At 40.9% G+C, this 22,176-nt stretch overlaps 1 pseudogene; it reads left to right on the plus strand.

The window, feature by feature from the left end:
- The first annotated feature begins 4,716 nt into the window (after positions 1 to 4,716).
- Positions 4,717 to 21,595, plus strand: LOC139085394 (leukocyte immunoglobulin-like receptor subfamily A member 6; annotated as a pseudogene).
- The last annotated feature ends 581 nt before the right edge of the window (positions 21,596 to 22,176 follow it).

A 22,176-nucleotide genomic window follows, 5' to 3' on the forward strand; every position in this document is an offset into this window, starting at 1 on the left:
TATAATGGATAAAATAATCTTTTGCAAGTCAATCCAGCTTCAGCGCACCTCACCGATGACCCAAATGTGCACATATGTTTCCTTCTATGTTAAAGGTCCTGATAATTTCCACCTCAATGTTATGCCACAGTTTCAATGAAATTATGATTCCAAAATCCCAGTACATCCACACAAGAGGCAAAAGAGAAAACAATCGTAAAATCAGTTGTGGGAGAAAAGTAATGATTGCCTAGTATCCCAACACATTTCTCACAAGAGTACACATTACTTCACTTAACATGGGGTTAAATAACAATTAAAAGTTAAAAAGAAGAGACACACAGCTCTGGCCCATATCTATATACCATAGAGAAAAATGTGTGTGTACCCACGATGCTACTTTCATGAGAATGTTGGCAATGGTGTCATTAATTTAAGACAAACACAATGGATGTCAATATCACAATTAATGAATGTTTGTGTTTTACATATGTGGTGGAATAATTTATATCAGAAAAAAATCACAAACTGAAACTATAAACAGTAGTACAGATAACTTTTCAAACACAACAGTGAAAACTGAAGAAATTTTAAGAAGCGTGTACGTAGATTTATTCCATTATATACATAATTGAAAAGGAGGAACACACTATTTATGTAGGCGTAATTACATTTAACCCTATAAATAATGGAAGGAAAAGTTTACCATATAATGCAATATGGTAATAAACTATAAACAGATGTTGGAACATTTAGTCAAGATGGAACCCATAGGATCTTCTGGAACACTGGCAATATTCTTATTAACATTCATTTGTTGACTCATAAGACCACTTGTTCTTATTGGTAAATAACACATTTCTATTTATAACTAATTTTCTGCTAATTTTCCATACAGCTTAGTGAGATGGGATTGAAGTAGGATGGAGAAAGCCATAGCCTTCACTCAACACTGAATATCAACCAAAGGTGCTCTTGATCTGTTATAGCAAATGCTTCACATGTTAGCATTGAGGTTCCCTCAAAACAGGATCACCATGTACCTGTTCAGCCTCACCTGAGTCTAATCACAAAATGAGCCCCTTCCAAGGTGAGGAACTGGATCTCTGAACACTTTGCTCCATATCACAGGATGTGTAATAAGGAATTTTAATTGGGCTCATGTGAATTTCTGAAACCAATATGTCCCTTGATCTGAATTGAGATTGAGATCATCACCACAGACTTGGGATTATTTCAGAGATAAGGTTCACAGATCTTCAATTTCAGTTGTCAAAATTGTTGTTCTATGGGACATGATGGTAGGAACTCTTATTCTGCCATCCTGCTAACAGTTTTCTGTATGTCTGCATTTTTATTCTGATATTATCCAAGTTTTGATATGCTGTAATTTCATCATCCCTTTTTCTTAGCACTTCACAAATTTAAATATTCCATGTTTTAGTATTTTACTAATTTCATGAAGTATTGAATTTTTGATGATCTCCTCTGATTGTTGATTGCTAATTAAATTGCAGCATACTCAGGGAATATATTGTATATGCCAGTAATATGAAAAAGTTTGAAGATACTTGCTTTTTTGTCTAACAAGTGTTCAACATTTTAGATACAATATGGGCCTTAAATATGTGCATTCCTTCCTTGTTAGTATATGCACAATATTGTATTTTATTTACTCACTTATTTTTGCACATATACATCAAAAATCATTCTATGCATATCATATTTAATATTTAAAATACTGATTTTTATATTTTTACACATTACATCAATCATTTTTTAAATTTTATAGTTGTGTTTTAATATGGTTGGTTTCTTTTTATATCCTATATAATGTATTTCATACATTGAAAGTATTTTCTGAGAAGAATTCCACAGATTTCCTCAAAGGACCAAGGGCATCCATAACACAAAAATGGCTAGTAATCCTTAGTTACACAGAGAGGAAAGATGAGGTAGATATGAGAAAGGAGCAGGGACAAGAGTCCCTACTCCTCTGGAGAGAAGATTCTGATGAATTTCTACTTTCCATTTTCAATATGGTCCCCATTTTGCTTTAGCTGGACTGAATCCAGCTTCAAGATGCCTTCATACCACCAGTGTCAGCTGACATCATAAGCTCAGTCGTTTCATTGTTGTCCAGTGAAGAAGTTTATCACGTAAGAAAGATGAATCCATTCAGGTAAAGCCAGGTACAGATTAGACTTCCAAGCCATTAGAGCTCTTCCAGAACTAAATAGTAAATCACCACTTCTTAAGTAATCCCAACTCTTTTCAGACCAGTTACTTGGGTTATAAAAACAACTCCCTAGAGAAAAGAAATGCACTAGAGTAGGCTGAAGGCCAAGATCCATTATGATTGCTGAAATGCAAAGCTACTCCAAGCTTCCCTGGTTTTTTGTACCAAACAAACCTATAGAAGTTGACTGAATTTTATAGACTTCCTTCCTGGTTCTATACATCATTATCCTGTGTCCTCTCACACCATAACCATTGACTTTTCTCTTTGGACTAGTACAGAATCTCACCTCTCTTTTCTACAAACAAAAAATTGCTTGGCGATATTTTTCTACTCACTCAGAAATATTCACTTAGATTTTTATTTCTCGTCAGTTGCCTAATACCTAGACTGCAGTCCAAAAGCACATTTTAATTTACAAGTCAAAGTTGACTCTCTAGATCTCCAAACAAAAGCCATCCTTGGAAAACTAGGAAAGAAAAAATGAGAAGGGAGAAGAGACAATTCAAATTTTTATTTTGACATACTTAAATATTTAAATATTTCATTTAATTCCTCTTTCCTGTATTAGCACATACTTCCCAGTAAGGTGTGTGCTGGCCTGAATTAATCTGTCACATACCTTCTATTTGAGCTGGCACAGCAAAGTTGGCCTTGAACTGCCGGTACCTTCCATAATAAGTACTTCTGTTCTCTTTTGTGTCTTCCTCCAGAAAACTGAAAATGCTACTGCAGGCTCTCCTTCTTCAGGATTCAGCTTAATTTCTATTAAGCCTGGAAAAGAAGGACTTGATCCCTGACAGCTTAGGCAAGGTGTGGAGATGCACACTTGATCATACTTACTTTATCAACAGCTGCAGTATAATTTGGATTCACAAGCAAGTTTCCTAAGGGCTTTACTGGCAGAGCATGTATATTGCTGCAAAAGAAGTGAATTACTAATTTGGAATATTGCCATCCTGTGCCAAGGTAGTCCTGCTGTTCTTCTGCTGGGAGAAGGAGGAGAAGCAGCATGAGTCCAGAAGCCAACTCTAAGTTAATCACCACTAAATGTGCACACGCGGCATAGACCTTGGCATTGTGTAGGTGCCAATACTGACTAACAGAGGACCCGCTGTCAGTATTACCTTTCTCCTGTTTGTGACTCTGACACTAGAACACAGTAGCATGAGGGACATGGTCTATAACAGGGGTTATCAAACTATGGCGTTTGGGTCAAATCCAGCCTGCCATATGTTTTTGCAAATAAAATTTTACTGAAACAGGGCCATGGTCATTTATTTACATATTGTCTGTGGCTGCTTTCACACTACAACTTGCATATTGAGTAGTTGCGAGAGACCATTTGGCCCTGCAGAGGTGAAAATATTTACTATCTAACCCTTTAGCAAAAAAATTTGCTGAATCCTGGTCTACGCTGAGGGATTGAAAGTTTCCCTGAGGTCAAAATAATTTGAGAATCATTTAAAAGAACTTTGGGATGCTTCAGGGCAGTGCCTAGAACCAGAAGAGGGCTCTAGTTCTCACTAAGGGGACAAAAAGGAGACTTCAAGCATATGTAGGGTGGGAAGGAGGCACAGAAATTGAGGCAAAAGGTTGTCACATTACATCAATCATTTAAATGTGTCATTTTCTCTTGTAAATATTTTCTTTTTACCCTCTTAATCTATCTTATGAATATTTATTTGAATCTCCAATTATGTACTGACATATTTTCTTTATTTCAAGGATATGTTATTAGACAACTGTATGTTTATGAGTTCTGTATCTTTGAAGTGAATTTATTATTTATAATGACAAAATACTGTTTTATAAAACTGTTTTGCGTTATATTCAATCTTGAATATTTATAAGCTATGCTAATTTTATTAAACAAGAATAATATTATGTGAAATACCCTTTAATGATTTTGCAGTGGATGACAGTTTATTGTTAGTATAAATCTGTTTTTCTCTGGGAGATGTGCTTCGTTCTAACCCTGGAGTAAGTCCATTAACCTTTTAATGTTTGGTAATAAATGAACACTTTCAAGTATTACCACCATTTTATTTGTGTTGGTTCATTACAGATTAAAACATCCTGCAATCTCTTACTTTTGTTTCAAATTTCCAGACTGCTTTTGGTTTGATTAAGATTTAATTGTTTTATATAATGACATCAACCAGTTTGGAGGTTATATAATTGCATTTTAATTTTAGATAGTTACCCCCATTGTTAATATTAGTATTTAAATTTATAATTTTGAACATGCTTTATTCATCCTCTCATTCAGGTAAGAAAAGAACATTTCACATTAGCTGAACTGCTCTCTCCCATGTGCTCACATACACACTCCTCAATTTTTTATTTTGTTTTATTTTATTTTTTGCTGAGGAAGACTCGGCCTGAACTAACATCCATTGCCAATCCTCCTCTTTTTTTGATCAAGGAAAATTAGCCCTTAACTAACATCAATGCCAATCCTTTCCTCCATTTTGTACTTGGGACACCACCACAGCATGGCTGGTGAGTGGAGTAGGTTGGGACCCGGGACTGGACCCCGAACCCGGGCCACAGCAGTGGAGAACGTGAACTTTAACCACTGGATGGCAGGGCCTGGCATCACACTCCCAATGTGTTGAAAACGCTTCCTTAAATATAAATGTGCATGTGCATATATATAAAAATAGGATTTTCCAATGTTTGTTTGCCATTACTTTTCTCACTTTTGCATTTCACTTTCTCCGTTTTGTTTGTGTTTTGTCCTTTTAGCTTAAGTATATATTTTAGTACGACTTTTAGCGAGTATGTAAATAGTAAAATGTCTAAGACCTTGTATATCTGGAAATACCTTATTTTTACTCTCTATTTTTATTAAGATACTTGAAAATATTTTCTTATTTCACGTATAATCCAACTGCGAGGGGGGAGAAATACATCTGATGGTTAAGGATCTACCGCAAACACCCTCCTCATCCCTCATGAAGATGTAGCCTGTCGTGGTGAGGTTAATCTGTGAGACGTGAGTCTCATCAGGTCAGATGTGCCCCAGGTCTCCTCGTACTTATGGATTTTTCCTCTACTGACCCTTCCACTTTTGCCCCTTAATTCTAATTTGGGTGAGTGTAGAATTCTTCACTCACAATTAATTTCTTGAATGTACCTTTCCCATATCTTTTGTAATTTTTTTTGTTTGAAAGTCACCTAACATTGATTTCCTTCACTTTGCCATGAAACGTCAAGACTCACAGTTCATTGATATATCCATGCACCCCAGGGCTTACATGTTCTTTCCATATCTCTGTAAAATGCCCAGCATTTGCCTCTAGGACTGCTGCAGACATTCTCACTGCTTTCCTCCTGAAACTCACAGTACACATTGTCCTTCTCTTTCTATTCCCCATGCATCTTAATTTTCTCATTCCAGTTTCTCTGTGTCGCATCTTATAAATTTCCTCAATATTGTCTTCCAGCCTCATAATTGGATCTTCAGCTGCATCGTCTCCTTGATGGAAAGATTCTTTGAGCAAGTTAAATGAAAGTATTATTTTGGGCTTTAAGATATTTGTCTAATTCATCTCTAAAATAATATATTCTTCATCAATATGACACTTTTTGCTATTCCAGTAATTCAATTTCCTCCTTTAATGTTTAAGATATGTAGACACACTTAAATTAAAATGTTTCATATATTCCTAGTATTTTATTTCCTCGGACATGAAAATCCCCATTAATAACTCCATAGATGATCTTTCCTAACACCATGTGTCACTATTAGGATTTCTCTTTGATGTCCACGACTGTGGGATGCTAACCACCCCCCCACACCTAATTTTCCAAAAAGAGTTTCTCCAAGACTTTCCTGACCTTCAGGGCTGAAAAGAGTGGATTATTGCAGTTGCCCTGCCCCATAGCATCCACTCTCCCAAACTTAGCATCTGACTAGGGATGAGCCCAGCATGCGTGGCTGCACCATGAGTCTCACACTGATACATGAACAGACGCCCATGTTGGACTATCCTGAATTGAATCTGTTTCACACACCATGCTTGATATGGCTCAGTGCTGACCATGGTCTTGGGTCAGTGGGCAGAGATAACTCAGTGCCCACCTCCAAACATGGAGGAGGGGCAACACAGCTTCCAACTTTCACCTTGAGCCCTGCTGCCCTCCCTGCCTGTGAGGACCTAGGGTCCCTCTCCTGTCCACACAGAGGTGGAAACCTCCACCTCTAATAATCCTTTGCTGGTCCCAGGCATCTCTGGCCGCTCAGCTTTGGTATTTTTTCTTGTGGTTCCCTGTCTATTTGGAACTTTCATTTCTCTTTCTCTGCAACTGACTGCAGCTATATATTTCAGAAATATTATAGACGGCATTTCTCAGTGGTAGGAGCAGATGGGGCTCTTGAGTGGGCGCATCAATCATCCACTTTGACTGTGGAGTCCAACAGTTGATCCTCTCACATCTCAAGCCCCATACATCTTAATGCGGTCTGGAAATTGACAATGATTTATCCCCCCCATGTCCCAGGACCACAGACCTCACAACCACTCTGAGGAGTGGGACTCATGACAAAATGCTGCAGAGGAAACTGAGGCTCAGAGATTGGGTGTTACTGCTCAAGGTCACATGGGTAGTGGATGATAGAAGAATATTTAAGTAAAAATCATCTTTGTCCCTCAAGCCAGAGCACTAATCCACTCATTGACCCCTAAAGCTCAAGACAGGACCCCAGGATTAGGAGGAGAGATCTTCACAAGGGAACAAGGGACACTGAGGAGGCAGAAATGACTCAGAGGCTTGTTCCCAGAGAGATGAGGGTAGACGCTGTTGTGAGAAAAAAGAGAAGTCCGTGAAGGGGGCTGTGATAGAAAGAAAGCTCACATTCCAGGGGCAGGAGAGGAGTGATGTTTCCTTCCCTTATTTCACTGTATGTCTCCTTTGCAGTCATTGTCACAACGACCTCGACCTGAACTGTACAGTTAGATGTTGAGCGTGTGTCTCTGTTGATCTGAGCTCAGCAGTGAAGAGGGAACCTGCATCTTCCCTGAAGCATCTCCAGGGTCTGGATGATCAGGGTCTGTGGTTAGGACACAAAAGGCATGTTCTGATGGATGGGCTAAAGATGGAGACCCCATGAGGGAGGCTTTGAGAGAGAAGGACACGTCCTGGGTCACCTCATCTGGAAGGGGCCTGTCAGGAAGTCACATCTATTTGCTGCTCTGCTTTGTAAATGAGCGCCAGGCTCCTGGAGTGGGGTGGTTCCCCTTCCTGTGGGGCTGCTGTTGTGACAACCTTGTGACTGGGAAAACCAGCCTTCAAGTGGCCACACCATGTGTGTCTGTGTGTCCTGCCAAGTACTGTGGTTTTCTGAATCTGCATATCAGAATCAGAGGGTTTAGATACCACAAGCCCCAGCCTCATAACTATGCCCTGCCTTGGTGAGATTTGGGGAGGGGTGGGGGAAGCTGCATTCTGGGAGGGACCCACATCACAGCCAGGCCTTAGTCTGCCAGGAGACCCCTGGACTCAGGAAGCTCATGGGGAGGAGGGTTCCGCTCAGGCTTCAGAGGTAAATCTCTCACAGGGAACTTTCTTCCAGGACTGAGTATGGGTTCAAGGACTCCAATGCAAGGAGGTGAGTCTGTCCTCAGTTGTCCCAGGTCTTACCTCCTCACTGGAGACAAGGGGCCACCCCAGGCATCTTGGAACAGAGAATAAGGATTTGGGGCTGAGGGATGGAGGGTGTCTGGGAGAATCCTGGGACTGAGAGCCAAGGAACTCAGGCTGGGCAATGACTGTGAGCCAGCCTCTGATTTCTTTCCAGGGACCCTCCCCAAACCCATCATCTGTGCTGAGCCAGGCTCTGTGATCCCCTGGGGGAGGCCCCTGACCATCTGGTGTAAGTGCACCCTGGAGGCCCAGGAGTACCATCTGGATAAAGATGGGAACCCATTCCCCTGGAACAGACAGAACCCACTGGAATCCAAGGACAAGGCCAATTTCTCTATCCCACACATGACAGATATATCTGCAGGACAATATCACTGTTACTATCACAGACTCACAGAATTGTCAGAGAGCAGTGACCCCTTTAAGATGTTGATGACAGGTGAGAGGACACTCAGGGGTCCCAGCCTCAGGCTCTGCCCTCAGGAAGGGGATGTGCTCTCAAGGGTGTGTCTTCTCTCACAGCCTAGCTCTGGGGGATATGAGTGAGGTATGAGCCCCATTTAGCTCGCTGCCTCCTCCTCTCCTAGGAACTTACAGCAAAACCACCCTTTCAGCCCTGCCAAGCCCTGTAGTGATGTCAGGGAGGAATTTAACCCTTCATTCTAGCTCATGGTTTGGATTTGAGCTTCATCCCTAAGGAAGGAAACCACCATGCCTCCTGGACCCTGGACTCACCCCAGTGAGCAACACCCCAATGAGCAGCCTCAGACCCTTTTCCCTGTGAGCCTTATGACCCCTAATCACAGGTAGATGTTCAGACGCTATGGCTATAACAGTAAGTCCCAAAGGGGTAGTCAGTCCCCATTGACACCCTGGAGCTTGTGGTCTCAGGTGAGGAGCCCCTGTTCCCGTCCTTTCTGAGCTCAAAAGATCAACTCAGGGCTCCGTCCATAGCAGAGTTCTGATCATGAGGGAAGTAATTGGAGCACAGGGGTGGTTCCACAGGGCAGGGTTCGTCCATTAGAGGATGGAAATAGGCATGGGCCTCTGACTCCTGGAGGACATTATCCCTGAATCTCAGCACAAATACAGAGTAGGGAGGGCTGAGTGAGATGTGGGTGAATCCAGGAGGAATATGACTAGACTGAGGGTAGAAGAAGCTTATTTCGCTTAGCGTAATACCCTCAAGATTCATCCATAGTGTTGCAAATGGGATGATTCTGTCTTTTTAATGGCTGAATAGTATTCCATTGTAAATATATGCCACATCTTCTTCATCCAATCATCAGCTGATGGGCACTTGGATTGTTTCCATGTCTTGGCTATTATGAGTAGTGCTACAATGAACATAAGCGTGCATATGTTACATTGGATTGTTGATTTCAAGTTGTTTGGGTGGATACTCAATAGTGGGATAGCTGGCTGATGTGGTATTTATATTTCTAGTTTTTTGAGGAATCACCATACTGTGTTCCATAGTGGCTGCAATGGTTTGCATTCCCATAAGCAGTGTATGAGCGTTCCCTTTTCTCCACATCCTCTTCAACATTTTTTGGATTTTGTCTTGGTAATTATAGCCATTCTGACTGGTGTAAGGTGATATCTCATTGTAGTTTTGATTTGCCTTTACCTAATAATTAGTGATGTTGAGCATCTTTTCATGTGTCTGTTGGCCAACTGTATATCTTCTTTTGAAAAATGTCTGTTCATATCCTCTGCCCATTTTTCGATCAGATTGTTTGTTGTCATTGTTGCTGCTTTTGAGTTGTGTGAGTTCTTTATATACTTTGGATATCAGTCCTGGACTGAGAGTTTGGGAACTGGGGGTGGGGAATGTCTTTTGACCTACCCTCTGATTCCTTCCAGGAACCCTCCCCAAACCTCTCAGGGGACCCTGGAGACTCAGGAGTACCTTCTGTATAAAGAGGGAAGCCTGAATCCATGGAGAAGACAGAACCCACTGAAGTCTGGGGAAAAGGCCAAGTTCTCCATCCCATACATTACACATCCATATGCAGGGCTATTTCACTGTTACTATCTCCACTGCACTGGCTGGTCAGAGCCCGGTGACTCTTGAAACTGGTGGTAACAGGTAAGAGGAAACAGGTAAGGGATCCCAGACTCAGGCTCCATCCTCAGGAAGGGGATCTACTGTCAAGGGTGTGTCCTCTCTCACAGCACAGCCCTGGGGTTTATGAAGGAGGAGTGACTCCATTTAACACGCTGCCTCCTCCTCTCCTAGGATTCTACAGCAAACCCACCCCCTCAGACCTGTGGAGCCCTGTGGTGACCTCAGGAGGGAACGTGGCCCTAGAGTGTGGCTCATGGTGGGGATTTGACAGGTTCATTCTAATGAAGGAGAATACCAGCCCTCCTGGACCCTGGACACACAGCGACACCCCAGTGGTCATTAACAGGCCATGTTCCCTGCGGGCCCTTTGACCCTCAGCCACAGGTGGACGTTTACATGCTATGGCTATGACAGTAAAATCCCCTAGGTGTGGTCACACCTCAGTGACCCCCTGGATCTCCTGGTCCCAGGTGAGGAAGTCTCATCCTGGTCCCATTCATGTTTTGAGGCGCCAGACAGGGATCTTTAGTCTCAGGGAGCTCCAGGTGAGTGGGTGGGGTGAGGGGATAATGGGGCTCCTGAGGAAGAGGCACAAAGGGTGAGAGATAGTGAGTCTTGGGGGCCATGACTGGAGAAGTGGGTTCTTGAGAAGAATCAGCCCCTGCAATCTACAGGTGGTCTTTCACCCAGGTGAGTCTGGGAAGCCCTCTCTCCTGACCCAGCAGGGTTGTTTGGTGGCCTCTGGACAGAACCTGACCCTCTAGTGTCTTTCTGACGTCAGCTATAACAGATTCGCTCTGCCCAAGGAGGGGAGATATGTCCTCCCACAGCATCTAGCCTTGAAACCCCAGACTGGAGTCTCTCAGGCCAACTTTCCATTGGGTCCTGTGAGACCCTCTCACAGAGGGCAGTACAGATGCTATGGTGGACACAACTTCTCCTCTGAGTTGTCAGCCCCTAGCAACCTCCTGTACCTCCTGGTGGCAGGTGAGGAGCCATGAGGTTAGTCAGGGACCCAGCACAGGCCCTGGCAGGGGAGCCCCAGGTGGTGATGTCAGGAAGAGGTGTGTGGGGGTCTCCAGGGAAGGAGAGAGACATAGAGACAGGGGATGAGTGGGGAGAGACTCAGAGAAAACAAGACAGACATAGATGAGCATCCACAGAGAGGCCTGAGGACTCTCAGTTCAGAACACGGTGGGAAGGCAGCGCCTCATCCACCCTTGCTCACTCTAGGACAGCTCCCTGACACACTCTGTCTCGGTGCAGCTGTGCCCCCTAGTGGCCTCAGGAGAGAATGTGACCCTGGTGTGTCAGCCATGGAGTCTGATGGATACTTTGCTTCTGTCCAAGGAGGGGGCACCTGATGCCCCGTGCATCTTAGATCAAAGCACCAAGCTCAGCAGAACCAGGCCCAATTCTCCAACAGTCCTGTGACCTCAGCCCACGGGGGATCTACAGGAGCTACAGCTCAGACAGCACCACTCCCTACCTGTTGTCACATCCCAGTGACCCCCTGGAGCTCATGGTCTCAGGGGAGGGACCCTGACCCTGTCCTTTCTGACACAGTCAGCTCAGGTTCCTGTCCTCAAAAAATCTGACATTGTAACAGATGAGGGGCACAGGGGGAGGGTCCACAGAGGAGGGTGCAGGTCATGAGAGGGTGGAAAGAGACGGAGGCCTCCCATCCCTGGAGCACCCCACCCCTGAGGCCTCCGCAGAGATACAGAGTAGGAATGACAGAGTGAGATGTGGGTGAACCCAGGAGGAACATAACTAGACTGAGGGTAGAAGATAGGCCCCACCATCACCTCCTGATGTGTCCATCTCAGAATCTGGGCCTCTGGTGTCCCAGGGCCCACTGGACACTCTCCTATAGACGGAAGCAATCCCACCTGTGGGTATCGCTCTGTACGGCCCTCCTGTGCTCACCTGGAGGCCTCCAGCCACTCAGTGCACACCTGAGACTAAGGAGGGACCATGCACAGCTCACTGAGGTCACTAAGGGCATTACTGCACAGCACTTCTGTGTGCCACTCATGTCTACTCTGCATTTTCTGTGCACACTACTCTATTATTGTTCTCTCTTTCTCTAAGAGCTTGCGTATATAAATTTACAAATTTAATTGGTAAATATTTCTGACTTTAAAACAGGTAATTCTACTACTATGTTCATGGGGATTATTAAACTTATACTTTCATTATGGAGAACGATTAAACTTCTTATTAATATGAAGTTTTCTTACAAAAGCTGCTTAAAAGGAAGGTTTATTAATGACTTCTCACACTTTGTATTTCTATTCATAAAATTGTCTATATCCATAGCTTAAAAATTGTTTAACTACTTTAATATTTTATAATCAAGATCTTGATTTCTTCATATTTTTATTTTATTTAATCAATTTATTTTAAAATTTCACTTTTCATATTTTTTGTATATTATATTAATAAGACATGATTTTTTTCAAATGATCATTTCTGGTTTACTGACAATAACTATATCAACCACAAGAAAATGGAAATTTCACTTCTTTGGGGCTTTTGTTAAGAATTTTTCTTTTTTTTTATTTTGCAGCAGTAGATTCTCCCCAAGCTAATATCTGTTGCCAATCTACCTCTTTTTCCTTCCTTTTTCCCCCAAAGAGCCCCAGTACATAGTTGTGCATAGTTGTAAGTTCTTCTAGTTCTTCTGTATGAGCTGCTGCCACAGCATGGCTCCTGACAGACGAATGGTGTGGTTCTGCGCCTGGGAACCGAAACTGGGCCGCTGAAGTGAAGCCGCTGAACTTTAACTGCTAGACCATCAGGGCCAGCTCCGAAATCTCTCTTCTTTGTCTAAATTGTATGACAATTTTATTTGCATCAAATACCATATGATACTGATGACAAAGAAAAGGTTAAGACGTACCTAAGTGTCACTTTAGGAAAACATCTTCATTTTTAGCAGAAATTATTGAAGGCAAATGAATCAAAAACGTATGTTTTCTATGCACAGTGTTATTAATCCCTCCATTTCAGTTCATTCTTCTTTTAAATCAGGGATTTATTAGGAAAAATATCTTTTAAAAATAAGTCTGAATTTCTTTTCCAGACAATTGTACCTCTCCTGAGCAGTTATATTTTCTCTTTAATTTATAATATGGTGAGATACTTTTTTTTTGAGGAAGATTAGCCCCAAGCTAATAGCTGTTGCCAATCCTCCTCCTTTTTGCTGAGGAAGACTGGCCCTGAGCTAACATCCATGCCCATCTTCCTCTACTTTATATGTGGAACGCCCACCACAGCATGGCTTGCCAAGCGGTACCATGTCTGCACCCATGATCTAAACCAGTGGGCTGCAGAAGTGGAATGTACACACTCAACCACTGCACGACCAGACCGGCCCCAAGTGAGATACTTTTAAAAGTCTTCTTGGTGACAAACATTAATAATAATCCCACTGAAGGATATCTATCCTTAGTTCATATTTTCTGAATTGTACAAGCTTATTTAAAATTTTTACATGGCATCTATCATTAGCATTAACCTCTAGTATATATATATTTTTTTTTCTTATTTTGCATTTTTAAAACCACATTACCACAAAGTATTTAGACAGTTGTTTCACTTTTTCTGTGTTTATTTCTTTGGTATGATAATTTTTTAAATTGAGCTCATAGTAGTTTACATCAATGTGAAGTTTCAGTTGTACATTATTCCTTGACTCTAACCACATAAGGGCTTCCCTTCCTCCTCTGTGCCCCTTCCCCATACCTCTAACCCTGGTAACCGCTGAACTGTTTTCTTTGCCCATGTGTTTGTTCATATTCCACATATGAGTGAAATCATTTGGTGTAGGTCTTTCTCAGTCTGGCTTATTTCGCTTAGCATAATTCCCTCGAACCCTTTCCATGTTATTGCAAGTGGGCAGAATCTGCGTTTTTTATGGCTGAATAGTATTCCATTGTATATATATACACCACATCTTCTTTATCCAATCATCTGTTGATGGGCACTTGGATTGTTTCCATGTCTTTGCTATTGTGAATAGTGCTGCAATGAACATAGGGGAGCATATGTTACTTTGGATTGTTGACTTCAAGTTGTTTGGGTAGATACCCAGTAATGGGGTAGCTGGGTCGTATGGTAGTTCTATTTTTAGTTTTTTGAGGAATCTCCATACTGTTTTCCATAGTTGCTGCACCAGTTAACATTCCCACCAGTAGTGTATGAGGGTTCCTTTCTCTCCATGCCCGCTCCAACATTTGTTATTTTTAGTCTTAGTGATTATAGCAATTTTAACAGGCATAAGGTGATATCTTAGTGTAGTTTTGATTTGCATTTCCCTGATGATTAGTAATGTTGAACATCTTTTCATGTGTTTATTGTCCATCTGTATACTTTGGGAAAATGTCTTTTCATATCCTCTGCCCATTTTTTATCATGCTGTTTGTTTTTCTATTGTTCAGTTGTGTGAGTTCCTCATATATGATGGAGATTAACACCTTGTTATATATATGATTTGCAAATATTTCCTCTCAATTGGTGGATTGTCTCTTTATTTTGATCCTGGTTTCTTTTGCCTTGCAGAAGCTCTTTATTCTGATGAAGTCCCATTTGTTTATTTTTTCTTTTATTCTCTCGTCTGAGAAGACATGATATTTGAAAAGATCCTTTCAAGTTCAATGTCGTATAGTGTACTACCTATATTATCTTTCAGGAGTTTTATGGTTTCAAGACTTATCTTGAGTTCTTTGATCCATTTTGAGTTTATTTTTGTGTATGGCTTGAGATAATGGTCTACTTTCATTCTTTTCCAGTTTTCCCTATACCATTTATTGAAGAGACTGTCTCTTCACCATTGTATGTTCTTGGCACCTTTGCTGAAGATTAACTGTCCATAGATGTTCGGCTTTATTTCTGAGGTTTCAGTTCTGTTCCATTGATCTGTGTGCCTGTTTTTGTACTAGTACCATGCTGTTTTGATCAATATGGCTTTGTAGTACATTTTGAAGTCAGGGATTGTGATGCCTCCTGCTTTGTTCTTTTCTATCAGTATTGCTTTTGCAATTCAGGGTCTTTGGTTGCCCCATATAAATATTAGGATTCTTCATTCTATTTCCATGAGAGTGTCATTGGGATTCTGACTGGGATTGCACTGAATCTGTAGATTGCTTTGCATAGTATGGACATTTTAACTATGTTTATTCTTCCAATTCATGTGCATGGAATCTTTTTCCATCTTTTTATGTCATTATCTATTTCTTTCAGTAATGTCTTATAGTTTTCGTTGTATAAGCCCTTCACCTCCTTGGTTAAATTTATTCCAGGTACTTTATTCCTTTAGTTGTGATTGTAAATGGAATTATCCTCTTGAATTCTCTTTCTGTACATTTGCTATTAGAGTATATAAATACAATTGATTTTTCTAAATTGATTTTGTATCCCCCAATTTTACTGTAGCTGTTAATTATTTCTAACAGTTTTCTGATGGATTCTTTAGGGTGTTCTATATATAAGATCATGTCATCTGTAAACAACGAGAATTTCTCTTCTTCACTCCCTATTTGGATTCATTTTATTCCTTTCTCTTGCCTAATTGCTCTGGCCAAAACCTCCAATACTATTTCGAATAAGACTGTTGATATTGGGCATCCTCATCTTGTTCCTGTTCTCAGAGGGATGATGTTCAGTTTTTGCCCATTGAGTATGATGTTGACTGTGGGTTTGTCATATATGGCCTTTATTATGTTGAGGTAATTTACTTCTATCCTAATTTTGTTATGACTTTTTATCATAAATGCTGTTGGATCTTGTCAAATGCTTTCTCTGCATCTATTGAGGTGATCATGTGGTTTGTATTCCTCAATTGGTTGATGTGGTATATCTTGTTGATTGATTTATGGGTGTTGAACCATCCTTGTGTCCCTAGTATCCATCCCACTTGCTCATGATGTATGATCCTTTCAATGTATTGCTGTCTTTGGGTTGCCAATATTTTCTTGAGGATTTTTGCATCTGTGTTCATCAGTGATTGGCCTGAAGTTTTCCCTTTTTGCGCTGTCCTTGGCAGGCTTTGGTATCAGAGTGATGTTGGCCTCATAAAATGTGTTAGGAAGCATTCCATCTCCCCTAATTTTTTTGAATAGCTTGAGAAGAATAGGTATTAAATCCTCTTTGAAAGTTTGGTAGACTTCTCCAGGGAAGCCGTCTAGTCTTGGGCTTTTATTCTTTGGGATGCTTTTGATTGGGATTCCTTGTGATTGGTCTATTCAGATTATCTGTTTCTTCTCAATTCAGCTTTTGGAGGTTGTGAGAGTCTAAGAATTTATCCTTTACCTCTAGATTATGCATTTTGTTGGCATATATTTTTTCGTGGTATTCTCTTATAATCCATTGTATTTCTGTGGTGTGTGTTGTTATTTCTCCTCTTTCATTTCCAATTTTGTTTATCTGAGCTTTGTCTTTTTTTTCTTTGTAAGCCATGCTAAGGGTTTGTCAATTTTATTTATCTTCTCAAAGAACTAGCTCTTTGTTTCCTTGACCCTTTCTACTGTCTTTTTTGTTTCAATAGCAGTTCTACTCTTATTTTTATTATTTCTCTCCTGCTGACTTTGGGCTTTGTTTGTTCTTCTTTTTGTCACTCAGGTGTAATTTGAGGTTGCTTATTTCGGATTTTTCTTGTTCGTTAATGTGAGTCTGTATTGTGATGAATTTCCCTCTTAAGACAGCTTTTGCTGCATCCCATATGAGTTGGTATGGTATGTTTTTATTTTCATTTGTCTCCAGATATTTTTTATTTCTCCTTTAATTTCTTTAGTGATATATTGCTTGTTCAATAGCATGTTGTTTCGTCTCCACATCTTTGTCTCTTTCTCATCTCTTTTCTTGTAATTAATTTCTAGCTTTATAGTATTGCTATTGGTAGAGGTGCTTGTTATTATTTCAATTTTCTTAAATTTTTTGAGCCTTGCCTTGTTTCCCAACATACGTGCTATCCTTGAGAATATTCCATGCACATTTGAGAAGAATGTGTATTCTTCTATTTTTGGAGAGAGTGTTCTATATATGTCTATTAAATTCAACTGGTCCAGGATTCATTTAATTCTACTGTTTACTTGTTGATTTTCTGTGTGGATTATCTATCCATTGATGTGAGTGGAGTGTTGAGGTCCCCTATTATTGTGTTATTATTAATGTCTTCTTTTAGGTTTGTTAATAGTTGCTTTATGTACTTTGGTGCTGCTGTGTTGGGTGCATAGATATTTATGAGTTATTTCTTCTTCATGGAATGTCCCTTTGATGATTATATACTGCCCCTCTTTGTCTCTCTTTACCTGTCTCATCTTGAAGTCTACTTTGCCTGATATAAATAGTGTGAGTCCTGCTTTCTTTTGTTTGCCATTAGCTTGGAGTATTACCTTCCATCCCTTCACTCTGAGCCTCTGTTTGTCCTTGGAGCTGAGATATGTTTTCTGGAGGCAGCATATTGTTGGGTCACATTCTTTAATCCATCCCACTACTCTGTGCCTTTTTATTGCAGAATTCAATCCATTTACATTTAGGGTGATTATCAATATATGAGGGCTTAGTGCTGCCATTTTATCACTCGTTTTCTGGTTCTTCTGCATTTCCTTTGTTTCTTGTCCTGTGTGTTTTGGTCTACCCATTGAATTACATAGTTTTTTATGATGTGTTTCTTTGTTTTCTCCTTACTTATTATTTGTGTCTCTGTTCTGCTTTTTGTTTAGTGGTTACCATGAGGTTTGTATTCAGAATCTTGTGTATAAGATAGTCCATTTTCTGATGGGCTCTTATTTCCTTAGTCAAAACCAATTCAGTCCCTTTCCTCCTCCCATCCTAAGCTGTTTTTCTCACATCTGATTTCATCTTGTGTTGTGAGTGTGTGGTTAAAATGAGAAGATTACCTCTGGTTTTGCTTTTGTCCTTCCCTTTATCTTTAATGCTATAATTGAGTATTTGCCATCCTATTCTGATTCTGTCTATTTATCTCCTTAATCTGTGCTTGTAACTCCTTTCTCTCTGTTTTTGTTTTTTTTTTTTTCCAGGTTTGACGGCTATCTTGAGGATTTCTTGTAGGGGGAATCTCGTGCATATGAACTTCCTTAGCTTTTGTTTGGGAAAGTTTTTGTTTCTCCATCATATCTGGAGGATATGTTTGCTGGATAGTGTATCCTTGGCTCAAAATTTTTGTCTTTCAAAGACTTGAATATGCCATTCCATTCTCTCCTAGCCTCTAAGGTTTCTGCAGAGAAATCCACTGAAAGCCTGATAGGGGTTCCTTTGTAGGTTATTTTCTTCTGCCTTACTTCTTTTAGTATTCTCTCTTTGTCATTCATTTTTGCCAGTTTTACTATTATATGCCTTACAGTAGATCTTTTTGCATATCTAGGAGATCCAGAACTTCTTCCACATGGATATCCATCTCTTTCCCTAGGTTTGGGAAGTTCTCTGCTATTATTTTTCTGAACACACTTTCTGCTCCATTCTCCTTCTCTCCTCCTTCTAGTATGCCTATAATTCTTATGTTACATTTCCTAATTGAGTCAGATATTTCTTGGAAACTTTCTTCATTTCCTTTTAGTCTTTGTTCTCTCTCCTCCTCTATCTGGAGCATTTCAACATGTCTATCTTCGATTATTTTGATACACTCCTCTATGATGTCCACTTGAGTATTCAGGGACTCTGTATTTTGTTCCTATAGACATTGTGGCATGTTTCCTTCCAGAATCTCTTAGTTTTGTTTCTAGAGGCTTAAGGTCAACCATGTTTTCTGAGGGTCCTCGAAGTGGCTAGTTGGTTGCATTATCTGAGAGAACTCCACATACCTTATGGCTTCTAGGAGCAGTAAGACATGGAGATACAGTCAGGAGGCAATACATAATCAGGAAATAGCAGGTTCATGAAAAGACACACACACACACAAAATCAGTCAGCACTGCAGAAAGAAAGGTGACATTGAGAGGCACTAGAAGACATACACTGTGGACACCCTAGAGCAGGAATAGAGAATGCTTTGTCATGACCAAAGACAGTGTGATAAGACTTGGGCTCTCAGAAAAGGCCTCTTTTCTCCCCCTAGGAATATACAAGAAAACTCTCTCTGTCCAGGTGGGCCTCATGGCAATGTCAGGACAGAACCTGACCTTCTTCAGAAACTCCAAGAGCTCTTTTGACGTGTCACATATACTGAGGGAGGTAGAGGCCCATGAATTCTGGCTCACTGGAGGGAAGATCCACAATGGTGCATTCCAGGCCATCCTCCCTCTGGGCCCTGCAATCCAACCCATAGAGGGACCTATAGGTGCTATGGCTCTTTGAATCAATCTACCTGTGAGTGGTCAGGCCTAAGTGGCCCATTGTACCTTTCTGTCACAAGAGAGGAACCTCATCCTGCCCGTGTCTTATGATACACTAAATCATGGAGCTGTAGCTGAAGAGCACCCTATTGGTGATAAGAAAACCTTAGGGATTCCAGAGAAATCTCAACAATGAAAAACACAGAGAAGAAGAGATAGGATGGTAATCAAGGTACCTTCAAACCTTGCTCCACCTCTTGTGTGGACACCCATGTTGGGGTCCTATGTATCCAGGACAATGAAGAGAGGGGTCAGGGCTGACTCAGCAGGAGAGGCTGGGCACTGTTTGGGGATATCAGAGGTTGCATGAGGTCGTCACCCTTATGTTTTTCTCAGAAGCCCCTCTGACACACAAGTAACTTACCAGTTTTGGAGCATAGATATTCACCACCCAAGATGACATAATGCTTCATGATCATAGCTATCTTTCAGCACTAAGCATATCCGAGTACCTCTTTACACTATCACATCTCAGGGTAGAAGAACCTACACAAGGCATTCAGGTGGAAGGACCAGAATGCCCCATAGGTCCTTAGGGGGATGGCAGAGTAAGGGATGGAGAGAGGACCAACTTTTGAGGAATGGTCCTACTTCAGTGGGCAAGGAAAGACACTGGCTCACCCTTCTCTGTCCTTGTTCTTAGTATTACTTACAAGTACTTGCCTGTCACCCAAAAAACCAAGTACCACAAAAGGTGAGAAAGAAATCCTCTTAATTTATTCAAAGGATCCTACTTTCCAGAGGGCTCCCATGTGAATGGTGGCTCTGCCACCTCCCAGCTCTGTGACAGTGGGCTGGTCAACTTCCCCCTCTGATCCCCAAATTCTCCATCTTCATTTGAGAATGTGGTTAGCATGGAAATCAGAAGAGGCACTTAGTTACTCATGCTCTTGGACAGGGGCCTTTTCTAATAAGGATGAAGTGGTCATGGTGACCATGACCCAATGCCCAAAAGAGATGCTTATCCTCCCTCCATCAGGGCCTATGGGGATGAGGATGATGAGAAATGGGAAGGATTTAAAGGAACACTTTAAATATGTACTGTCTATCTGTTAATATTCCTTTAGATGAAAATCCAGAAATTAAACAGAGTACGGATCTTGTTATAATGAAGATCATATTCCAGATTTCTGTGGAGGTAGGAGAAAAAGTATGACTAATAAATAAATGAAAATGTTTTAATACTCATGAACCCATATACATTGAGATAGGGTCATATGATAGAAAAAGATTAAGTGGATAATTTAGAGTGGGTGGGATAGAAGAACCTATTGAGGGTGACATTTCAGGTGTGATCTAATGACAAAGAAAGCTAGTCTTGAGAAGATCAGTGGACAGGTATTCCTGACAGATGGAACCATGAGTGTCGTGAATCCAATGAAGCAATGTGCTTGGTGGGCTCAGAGAACCAGTGTGCCTGATGTGTGCTGGGTGAGGTGGAGTTGAGAGAGGTGGACAGGGCCAAATTAGCTAAACATGGATAATTAATGAGAAGAAGGCTGGATTTTATTCTGTCTCAAGTGAAAAGCCATTAAAATATTTATATCAGAAAAGTGGGATTATGTGCATGATATTTTAGAAGGAACAAATTGGCAGGTGTGAACAGAATTTATTCAATGGAACATGAAGGAAAGTCATGAGCCTGGCAGGAGGCTATGTCAGTCCGTCAGGACAACAATCATGGTGACTTAGCCATGAAAGTTCTGCAGAAGAAGTTTAGTGGGTGGATTCATGACATCCTCAGAGGTAGACTCATTAGGAAAGAGCTTTCAGAACATAGTTCCTGTATTTGTCAGTTGAGCAAACTTGGGTATAGTGATTTCTTTCAGATTCTCTGCAATGGGTGGAAACTCATACTTGGGATGTCAGGGAAAGGGACAGCAGGCAGGGAGCCTAGTGCGGGAGCCATTATTCTTGAAAGACAAAAGTTTTGGGCTCTACTGAGAGCTCTTCCACTTTTAGTGACTAAACTAAATTTCCTCAACTAGAATGTTAGGTTAATGATTCCTCCCTCTATGGCTTGTGCTGAGGAAAAGATACACAGCCACAAATGTGAAAGTCTCCTTAGCCCCAGAAGGAACTCAGGCACAGAGAAGGTGCTCAATCTATGATATAATGCTTACTAACTCCCTCCTGCACTCCTTAATACCTCTACCTACCCTACTCCTTGTCATTCTAGGAGGGTGCATCAATATTTTTCAGAGCAATTTCAAATCTCAGTACTGTGAACTAGATGTATCCTGCAAACTCTTGCCACCTCCACTTCAACTCTCAGAATGTGAAGCTGTGGTGGAGTGAGAAGGGACGGGGGTAAAGACGTTCAGTTATAGTAGATGTAGGGGGTACCCTTTCATGCAGAACCCTAATGTCTTGCCTCATGGGCAAAATACGTATGTTGAAGCTTCTTAGTCCTGGGTTCTGACCTCTGCTTGTCCCTCACTGTCTTTTTGATTTGGAACATCATCATCACTTCTCTTGGATTTTTTTTTTTTGCACATGTTAAAAAATTAAGTATTTGCTCAAATTTATGGACATTGAGAGAACTTGAGACAAGATATGTAATGATTCCAGTACATACTCACACAAATAGGAAACCTATAAATGGAGCTTCTATCATTTTCTTATTGATGGAAACACATCTTTCTCAAGGACACTCCAGCACACTGTACATTCTCATTGGACACTTCATAGCCTTCATCTCCTTTGGTGTTTTCCTTGCTGCTATTGTTTGTCACTGATGTACCATAAAAGAAACTCTAGATCTGATGGAAGAGAGGACAACATCATCTGGACTAAGAGAGGGATATGATTGGGGCACAAAAATGCGTGTTCACTTCCTGTAACTTGATCTGTGTCGTTTTCTTTTTTGGTGTTTTGTT

The sequence above is a fragment of the Equus przewalskii genome, chromosome 9 (genome assembly GCF_037783145.1).
Source record: "Equus przewalskii isolate Varuska chromosome 9, EquPr2, whole genome shotgun sequence".
Taxonomy (NCBI): Eukaryota; Metazoa; Chordata; class Mammalia; order Perissodactyla; family Equidae; genus Equus; species Equus przewalskii.